This window comes from Lonchura striata, chromosome 1 (assembly GCF_050655825.1).
Source record: "Lonchura striata isolate lonStrDom1 chromosome 1, ASM5065582v1, whole genome shotgun sequence".
Classification (NCBI taxonomy): Eukaryota; Metazoa; Chordata; class Aves; order Passeriformes; family Estrildidae; genus Lonchura; species Lonchura striata.
Window position 1 is genome coordinate 84,246,311 of NC_140703.1, and position 8,236 is coordinate 84,254,546.

Below are 8,236 nucleotides of genomic sequence, written 5' to 3' on the forward strand. Positions count from 1 at the left end.
CACAGCCGCTCCCCGCCGCTCCTGAGGCGGCAAGGGCGGCGCCGCCCGCGGCCGCGCCCCGCCCGGCGCGCTCGGGCCGCCGCGCCCCGGGCCTGCCTGCCAGCGGGGCGGCGGGACGCTGCGGGGCCGCCTGCCGCCGCTGGCGGCTGGCTCGTAGTCTCGGCCGAGATGAAGAAGGAGTGGGACTTCTTCGCGCTGCTCGGCCCTGACCGCTGCCGTGCAGCCTGCCTACGAACCGAAGGGAGCGCCGAATAGGTGGCTACAGCGCTTAAACTCTGGTGCCAGGTTTTAATAGCGGAGATGAACGCTCAGGTGCTCAAGTACCGCTGCCCTCTCTTAAGCCGGGCACTCCGTTTCATTGCTTTTCCTCAGGAAAAGTCACCCAACTCAAAACACGCCAGGATACCTAATAATGCTGCCCATGGTAGGCTTGCTTTTTCTTTAGTCAGAAGAAAATAGTTTTGTGTTTTGTATTTGACACTTGTGCTGAGCTGTGTTGTTGAGGGACGTGTATGGAAAATACACTGCCCCCAAATCCTGGTTCTTCTTCAGTTGCTGGGTATGCACTGGTTATTGACTGGATAATAACAGTGTAGTGACACACATAGTGTGATTTAGAAGGTAGCTGGTTATGTGCAGCTGACTTGAATTCAGTAGTCATCGACCTATACTGTCCTCGGAGAGGTCCATAGATGTTATTTAGCAAATGTAGGACCTTGCCAGCTGGAAAGGTGAAATGTCAAATCATTGTCACCAGTTCAGAAAATGATGTGTGTTTATTGTTTTTCATTTTTAACAGTGCCTAATCAGGTTATTTTTAGATTTACTCTAAGGCAGAAAATAGTCTAACTGCACAAATAAAAACAATATTATGCTGTGTTTTAAATTAAGGATAAGCTTTTTTCATTAAAATATCTGAGTTTTGCAGGAGTACTGACATCAACATTATGTAGTGGTTAGCAGCTCCCATTTTTGCCAGAAGGTAGGATTGAATATGTGCACATGCATTGTGTAATCCATCAGTATGGATCTTGCCATTAATCCTATGTGCACATACACAGGAAATTACTAATGTTGCTCAAAGGATGTCTTTTAACAGAGTGTTTAGGGTTGTTGTTAATTGTCTAAGAAGTTGGTCCCTTGCCAAAAAGAACATAAATTGGAACTCCTTAGACTACTGCACACTTCTATAATCACATCATACCAAAACATACATCCTGCCTAAGAACTGAACTGCAGAGCTAACAGAGAAAACCTAGTTATCTCTAGGATATTACCGTGTCAGGACGGGGGCCTGTAACTTCCTGTTGACAGAATTACTCTTCATTAAAGGTACCTTCTTCAGATGAAGTAAAACTAACTTCCCGTTAGAACAGACATGAAATAACTACACTTTGTACTAGAGCTTGTGTTTTCCACTTGGTTCAATCCTTGAGGGAGGGGCACAACTAGCTGGCACTAGCCACTTTATAGCTAATAAATATTCCAAATTTAAAAATATCTGTTTTTTTTTACAATTTTACTAATTTTATAATCTGAAAAATTCACTAATATTTTGTGAAAATTATGTTCCTGATTTGTTGTTACCAGCTCTTCTATGTGTGGATTTGATTAAAAATAAAATCCAGGCTTTGTTGTTTCACACATAAAGCCAACTCATCTGTAAAAAATTAAAATCATTTCATAATAAGGCCGGTTTTCCTATTGTATGAGTAATAGTTGTGATCTGAGACCCACCTCTTCCAATAGCACCTATCTTTGTCTTGCCCAGCCTGCAATGGTTGTCTTAGCAGGTCTTTTACACTCTCTGTACTGTTCATAGCCTCTACCAGGAAGTTTGTGCAGATAGTGTGGGCATTTTTCTGATCTGAAGAAGCTGTGATAAGAGAAAAGGTTGCCTTATGGCTTATTTCTAAAGAACAGGAACTTTAAAAGACTTGCATGGTCTGTGGTTTGACCTGAAAAAAATATGACTTACAGAGCATCACAATGAAGGCTGGAAGTTATAAACCTAAGCAAAACTGTTCAATCTTGAATAAAATCTGTGGTGTGCACAGCTGAAGAGCTGTCTCTGAGCTATGAAGGTAAATGTACTTTCTTTTCAGATTCCCCCAATTCCTCTTCTGAAATAAGATCCTTGTAGCTCTTTTACTGTCTCACCCTAAATTTTTCTCTTTTACTTATGAGTGTTCAACCTTGCCAGAAACATCATAGCTCTCCAGGTGTCCAAAGAAGCAAAGACAAATGGATTTTTATTAGCTAAAAACCAGATCTTCATGGTGCAGTTAAAACCTTACTGTTTTGTCCCCCAGGGACGCTCTTTGCAATCAGAGGGCCACTGTCCGTGGATGGTGAAGTAGAAGGACAAAGACAGCACTAAGGAAAAAAATAAAGGAGATGGGCAGGATTGGCAAACTATGATTTGATTCATCCTTGTGTTCTGTTACCTGCTATAAAATTGGTATGAGCACAAAAATTACCCTAGAAATTATGTTGCCTTTTTTGCTTTTACAATTCACCAGAATCTGGCAATACTCTGTAATGACTATATTTCAGGTACAGTGTTTCTATGAACACACATTCAAGGAGGGGTTTTGGATATGTTGATGCTGTGGCTCCATCTGACAGCATTTATTAGAATAGTATTTGCCATAAGTATCTTTTTTACTCATTTGGAGATCAAACTGAAGGGCAGGATTTCATCTCTGGTTTCTGTCATGGCATCTACTGAAATATGAGCTCTGATCTTTAAGTTTCTTCTCTCTGTGAGGATATTAAGGTTTACATTTGTATGTATTTTTAACTTAAAGTCAAACATGTAACACCTTATTTTCTCACAGTGTTTTCATCTTGAGCTGTGACAAGGGGCTAGTTCCAAGGGGCAAAGTTTCCTGTAAATTTTATCCGTAAGGGAAGTTTTAGGGCCATAAACTATTTGGTATGGTATAGTCAGTCAATACAATAATGATTTTTTGTAAAGGATTAAATATAAAGAACTTGTTAAGCCCTATTTGATCTTTGGTCACAAATGATAAAAACTGTGTCAGTTCTGTTTGTGTTTTGTTTGGTTAGGTTTTGGTTGGATTTTTTTTTTTTTTTAAGTGACAGTATTATTCCCAATTCTAAAGATATATTCAGAATAAGCAAGAGTACAAAGAGGCTCCAGAATCTCTGCTGGCTCCCCCTGATGCTCTCCATCTTGCAGGACAGGAGACATTAAGATACAGAATGATTAGGTTGGGAGAGATCTTCAAGATCATTGAGTCCAGCCCATGCCCCAACACCTCAACTCAAGCATGGCATTGAGTACCATATCCAGGGATTATGACTCCACCACTTCCCTGGGCAGGCCATTCCAGAACTTTATGGCTCTTTCCATGAAAAACTTTATCCATATATCCAACCTATACCTCCCCTGATGCAGCTTGAGACTGTCCTCTCCTTCTGTCAGTTGCTGCCTGGAGAAAGAGACCACCAACCTCCTCCTGACTACAACCACCCTTCAGGAAGTTGTAGCCTAAGTGTTGCTTCCCAAGGAAGCAAACTATATTCCTCTAAAACGAGCTGGTTGATAACAAATAGTACTTCAGAAAGGAGTTTCTGCTGGTGATTCTGAACAACTTCTGCAAATTACCTGATCTTTGCCACTCTGAGCTTTTCCTGCACTAAATGTCCTCTTTCTGTTCATACATCTTGTTGCCTCCAGAAGCAGCAATAATTGCAGTGTGCTTACATGACTTTCAGCACTGGCTTTCGTGCTTTGGCACCAAGGTCTATGGCAACTGAGAGCCCATCTCCTTTAAAGCTCAGCTCATTTCTCCCACTATAAATACCAGCTGGATATTGTTTCCTTTTCAGATTTTCCCCATCTGTTTTTGTACTTTGTTTTGTTGGTTTTTATCTTTCAGTAACTGTCCAAATACCTCTCTATGTCCAAAGCCTATTACACCATTTTTTGATTAACAGTCATATCATAAAAGGAAATACAATTTTTAGATAATTTTTCTGCATACTGATCTGCATTTGAAGAGACATTAGGCAAAAAGTTGTTTATAAATTAACTGTTATTTTATGACATGAATACTATCAAATATTAGTTCCATAAGAGAATATCCAGTTTATTGATTAATGAAGTAATGAAATAATTTATATCTCTTAAAAGGATTTTCTTAGTAATATTGTATTTTATCTGAAACAGAGGGATATTGTTTTTCATGCACCCCTTTCAAAAACAACCCTTTACATTATTTTTTTAACTCCTGTTTTCTTAAACTACAATATCTTCGCTGAATTCTAGCAAGATGAACTTTTTGGTGTCTAAAGAGACATTTATGGCAATTTTTCTTCATAAATTGTGAGCTATAAATATCTGGTATCTAGTATAAATGCTGAAAGTAGTCTGGTTGTAGCAGTAGCTGATATAAACCTCTACACAGGCTTGTAAATTACAGTGAAAAGATTGTTTGGGGTTTTTTTTAAGATAAAGCCTTTTAAGGTGGGCTATGGTATAAATTTTTCCAAGGAAAGTAAAGTAGGTTTTTGCTGATAGGAGCTCTTGATTCTTCTAATAATGTTTCAATTTTATGCTAATTGTATAAATTTGTCTTTGTATATAACTGCTGACATTCGGGTATCATGGTTCACTGCATGTCTTTTGAAACTTATTGCTTCTATCTCTTAATTTTACCATGAAAATTTGTTTTGAGTATTTTAAGTCATTTTTATTTAATATAGATGTTTGACTTACTGAAAAAAAAAATCCGGAATAGCTTTCCTCTCTTTTTGGCAAAGTGACATTTTTAGTAATGAAATGTCTGTTCCTTTTAAAAAAAAACTCTGATGTCCAATTTTTTCTTTCTTTTTGTTTCAAGAAAACAATTAATTTTTAAGGTGATAACTTTATGCTGGTTTTGTATTTCTCCTGATACCAAATACTATTTGTCTCTGCTCTTCAGAGAGAAAGGAAAGAGAAAACTGACTGCAGCTGTTCTTAAACAGGTAAGTTCCACATTCAATTTATATTGTTTGATTGAGCTATATCCTTCCAAGTCTAAGTGAATGTGACTTTGACACTCCTGACATATATTACAGGTCTTTTATTCTATAGAACAGGAACATTGTATGTTTTAGTTGTTCTAATACTGCTGCCATTTGTCATATTATCTAAACATTTGCTATTTAAGGCTTTTGTTCCCATTTGCATTTTCTCCTCAAAGGAAAAATAGCTCATTGTCATAACCTATTATGTTCACAAGAAGTAAAACAGAGTTGGAATGCCTTCATATTCATTAACAGAGCAATGTTTGTGGTATTACCAGAACTGACATTGTCTATACAGTAATAAAAGGAAGAAGGTTCTCTTATTCTTGAAAATCTTCCTTTCAAGCTCCAGTCTGCATGTCTCATTGTTTCAGAAACAAGTATCCTAAAATGTCTCTCCTGTAAGAATGGAAGGAAACAGTCATACATGTATGTGTTGCACTCCTTGCCTCAGGGATGCAGCACTGTGTAACCAGGGCTTGTTAGGGCTTTCTTTCCTGCGTGGCCTCTGATCCATGTGGCTGAAGCTTCCTGCAGTGTGGGCCACAAGGCCACCTGCACCAGGGACATGAGCTGGACCAGCGGCCTTTGAGGGGCTCTTAGTTTGATACCAAGTACATGAACTCTATGACCAGGATTTAGGAATTTCCAATGAGATAATCCCAGGTTATGTGCTGTGCTGATCTCATGGCTCGGGTTAAAAAAATCCTTATTTAGAACAGGGAAGAAAACTAAGGTTTAATGAATGCTAATTATTCTTCTATGGTTTGTTGTCTTCTGTATCTCCACCTCTGTTACGTAGGATGAGTTATGTGACTGCTCAGTTTCGTCCACATGGTGAGGGTGTAGCTAGATTCTTGAAACAGGCCAGCAGATTTGACAAACATGGCAAGAATTTAGCAGCCATCTGTGAAGGCATTTTGTTCATAATGACTTTTGTATATGCACACAAGATGCATCACATCAGGGCAAAATCTTTTGAGCTCCACTGGTAAAACAAAACCATCTCTATTCCTTGCTTATATCTCCTTCATTAAGATGCTGTGGCAAATGCTGTTGGCAACTTCAGCCATCTACAGCCTGACAGGAATAAACTTTTTTAGTCCTGTGTTGCAGCTGCTCCAGTATGTTACAAAGTGTACTGTTGTTGTACTTAGCCTGAAAGAGGGGGAGTAACTCTTTATCAGGGAGTGTAGTGAGAGGACAAGGGATGGTCTAGGAGAACCTGATGTAGCAGAAGGTGTCCCTGACCATGGCAAGAGGTTAGAACTGGATGATCTTTAAGATTCCTTCACATCTAAACCATTCTATGATTAAAGCTTTTAAATTTATGCTTCAAGTCCTAGCACAGTTTGAAAGAAAGTGGTCTTTGTCAGAACATAGCCTGGATATGGACTCAGAGACCAAAAGAAACTCAAGTCATGTATGTGTTGGCAAAGATGCTCAATTTGGTGCCTATTCATGAAGACAGGAAAACACTGATATAGAAAAGACATAGTTATAAGCATCAAAGTAAAATCATGGCTATGAGAAACTTCCAGTGTTTTGAATATGGGAATACCCAGAATATATCTGTTGTCATGCACAAGAGAACTAAACATATTGCTAGTCATGGATGGTCTGAGGAACAAATGAATCCAAATAGTCAAATGTCCTCCTAATGAGGTGGGTGTTTGAAAAGATGTCTAGGAAACCACAGTTCTTATTTGCCATTGAAAACTTTAAAATTCTCCTTTAAAAATAATTTTCAGCATTGCACTATATTTCCTGCTTTAGGATCTTTCTTGTGGTTTATCTCTTCATCTGTTTAGAAGCAGATGACACTCTGTGTCTTTGTGCTCCATGAGTCAGCTCATTGAGGTTCCCTGCTCAGCCCAGAGAGCTTTTTTTCAGATCATGACACAGAAATACATGTCTGTTCTTGGCTGTTCTTGTGCACTTTGTTGGTGAAAAGAAGTTGGTTTCCTGAGTTTGGCTCCCAGAGGAGGGCTGTTAGTATCATTTCCCTTGCAGTGTGTGCCACAGTAGTGGAAAGAACAGTGCAATGATAGGGAAGTCTAGATATTTGTCTGGGTGGAGAAAGCAGAGAGTTGAGGAGTTGCTGATAATTGATATTGTGGTCCAGCTGAGAAGAAAACAAAAGCAGTTAAAATTATTACATTCAACGTCCAAGAAGCCATAATTTGTTTCACAAATTAATCAGTTGATGCATATTTGGACTTTCTTTTAGTTGAAGGTCATGAATAAAACTGTAGGTTGGGGGTTTTCTCCATACTACAGGCAGCAGTAGTTTTTCCTCCTATTCTGTGCTAATTATTTGCTTTCTTTTCACTTCTGCCTTTCTCCCTTTGCATGCAAAATGAAAGCATATATAACAGAAAGGCACTTAGTCAGACTAAATAATTCAAGTTCTCTTTTACTTGTTTTCCCTTAAAGGATATCTTATGAATAAAAATACACATATTTACATGTGGTTTTGTTGCTACTGCTGGGATCTGGGGACGCAGATCTACACTTTAATTCTTATCAAGAACATTCACAACTGTATTTTTATAATATTTTCCTCTTCTTATCTAAAGAAAAAAAGAAAATTCAGCTTTCTAAAGTAAAATTATAATGTTCTTGATTGTCTAAATTTTACTGCATTGCAAAATTAAAAAAAAAAATACAAGGCAAAATGGCAAACTGGTATGTATGTGAAATACAAACCACACAGCTGGAGCACCTCTTTTTCCTGCCTGTGTAATTTAAGAAAAACCATTAAGTCAAACAATACAGCATTTTCCATTTGAACACATAAAATTTGAGTTCATTAAACAAGCTAGGGTAACTCTTTCTGCCTTGGGAAAACTAGCTGTGAATAACTTCTCTACAGAATGTAAGAGACGTGGAAAGCAAGTGTCACTTGAGAAAAATAGCTCATGCATTTGTCATTCCCACATCCATTTTTGTGACTCATTTATTTTTATGCTGCTGTTTTCCTAAGTGCCCGGAGTGCTATCAGAAAGCTTAAAGAAATGACAGCAAATGCTCTTGCCTTTTATTTTTTCCAGGAGTGGAGTGGGGAATTGGAGTGACATCTTATTTGTCCTTATGGAGACAGATTTTCACTTACAGAGCTTGTTATTGCTAGGTTTAAAAATCTCAGTTATTATTTTTTGCTATTCTTATCATTGCTTTACCTTTTTTTCCCCAG

The 8,236-nt window shown here is 38.3% G+C and overlaps 1 long non-coding RNA gene across 2 annotated transcripts in view; it reads left to right on the forward strand.

Moving 5' to 3' along the window:
* Nucleotides 1-76: 76 nt before the first annotated feature.
* LOC146768744 (uncharacterized) overlaps nt 77-8,236 on the forward strand; it is a 51,853-nt gene continuing 43,693 nt past the window's right edge. Inside the window, exons 1-2 of one of the 2 annotated variants that reach the window (XR_014956070.1) lie at nt 77-424; nt 4,956-4,998. This is a non-coding gene — a long non-coding RNA (uncharacterized LOC146768744). The remainder of the gene's footprint in view (nt 425-4,955; nt 4,999-8,236) is intronic. The other variant, XR_014956071.1, reaches the window with a different exon arrangement.